The sequence below is a fragment of the Lipophrys pholis genome (genome assembly GCF_963383615.2).
Source record: "Lipophrys pholis genome assembly, chromosome: 11".
In the NCBI taxonomy this organism is placed as follows: Eukaryota; Metazoa; Chordata; class Actinopteri; order Blenniiformes; family Blenniidae; genus Lipophrys; species Lipophrys pholis.
Window position 1 is genome coordinate 30,190,082 of NC_137631.1, and position 2,304 is coordinate 30,192,385.

A 2,304-nucleotide genomic window follows, 5' to 3' on the forward strand; every position below is an offset into this window, starting at 1 on the left:
CAGCACATGCAGAGGATGAGAAGTTAATGACAGAACATTTGCTCTCTGTCAGTAGGTCACGTCTGAAAAGCCGCTGCTGTCAAAGCCTTTTTCTTCTCCTCCAGTTTGAACGTTAGACGGGAGTGACTGTGACGAGGCCGGAGCTGTGCACAGAGCGATCAACCAGTGAGGAGGAACTCCTCGACACATGCTTGTATCTCAGGCTGTCATGTACTCCTCATCAATACTGGCGAGGCTGTGAGAAGGCTGGAAGGACAGATCTGAGCACCTCAGCCTCCATGAAACTACCAGCATTTGATTTTCTGTTGAGCTGGCATTTTAATAAAGGGATCAAAAGTAAATTTGACCAACCCAGCATGTTCTTTCTCTCCATCAGAGGTTCTGCAACCTTCATTTTGAGCTTGTTTTCATTTTACTTCAGCACACAAAAGGACTAAAAAGAGCTTTATAAAGAGTTCAAATGGTTCAAACAGCTAAAATGTCAACTTTGCCTTAAACAAATGTAGAAGAAGGTTGAAATATTTACCATCCTAAATTGTAATTGATGGAGAAAGAAACAGTTTTGTTCATATATCAGACTTAGTCTTTTGGTAAAAGATGTTAGAGACCCTGCTCTATGTTGAGCTATCATGTGATTTCCCACCAGGCATCATAGAGGACCCACATCAGCAACGGGAGACTCCAGGAGACAGACAGAATATCATGAGTTGAAATGCTGAAACATGATCAAACAGAGAGTGAGAAAGCAATGAAGCTCAGTGTCATAAAGATCTCAATTTAAGACGCCGTTAACACAACAATGGTTCAAGTGAAAAAGGTTCTGTGTGTTTTCATTTCAAAGGTTCTGTGTTGACATGTCAATGTTCTGGAAACAGTGTAGTTTCCATATTGAGCCACTAGTGGGTGTTGTAGTAAAGAAACAACAACAATCTGCTCTAAACATCAACAACAAGGACATTCTAGTGGACACATGACGTGACTGTCAAAATCAAAGTATCAAGTCCAGGAGAGTATGTACTGGGAGTCATGAAACTCTGGAAGGAACATTACTCTGCTTGTCCACCTACTGAGCATGTGCAGAACTACTAGTTACTACAGTCCTGGTGAGCATGTGCAGAACTACTAGTTACTACAGTCCTGGTGAGCATGTGCAGAACTACTAGTTACTACGGTCATGGTGAGCATGTGCAGAACTACTAGTTACTACGGTCATGGTGAGCATGTGCAGAACTACTAGTTACTACGGTCATGGTGAGCATGTGCAGAACTACTAGTTACTATGGAATCCCGAGTAGCGGTTGTCTCTCTCGCAGTCCCGGAGCTCCTTCCAGACGTTACAGCCGATGTGGACATCACTACACACACAGACTAAACTCTCTAGTCACTAGACCAAATAGCACAAGAGACATGTCCTGAAGTCCGTCGTGCGGCACTCACTCACTGTCCAGCAGAGAGGCTCCGCCCCTTTTTATTTAGCAGTGACCGCGGAAAAAATAAACAACATACGTCACATATGCTCCAACAGTTACTACCTTCGTGGTGAGCATGTGCAGGACTACTAGTTACTACAGTTCTGGTGAGCATGTGCAGGACTACTAGTTACTACAGTTCTGGTGAGCATGTGCAGGACTACTAGTTACTACAGTTCTGGTGAGCATGTGCAGGACTACTAGTTACTACAGTTCTGGTGAGCATGTGCAGAACTACTAGTTACTACAGTTCTGGTGAGCATGTGCAGAACTACTAGTTACTACAGTTCTGGTTAGCATGTGCAGCGTTCCCGCCGTGTACACTAATACTGAGTTGGAGCGTTTTCAAAAAGTTGTGTTTTTAGTGGTTCTGAGCACCTTTGTTGTGTGAAAGAACTTGTGACTGTTCAGACGGGAGACGGAGGATCTCCTCACACAAGAACCCAGTAGCTCTGGAGCAGGAGCAGTCGGTGTACAGATGGTGGACTGCAGAGGGGCGGAGCCTAGCACACAGGGTGGAGGACGATTTGGACGTGACGTCCTCTGAGCATAGAAAAGTTTGACTTTCCCTTTCCAGCAGAGGACATGAGGCCCGAGGACCAGAACCCACCAAGAGGTCCAGTCTGGTCCCACCAAGCCAGGAGCTTATAGAGGATTTATACTAGTTTAGTTTACATTTCATTGTATTTTACACCAGAATGTTTCATTAAAACTGACTTTATGTTGAGATTGTAAACATCTTCAGTACGAACTGTTTGATCTGGTAAAAATAAAGATAATTTCATTACATACTGTGACCACAACAAAGTAAAACTTGGAAGTGTAAATTATAGTT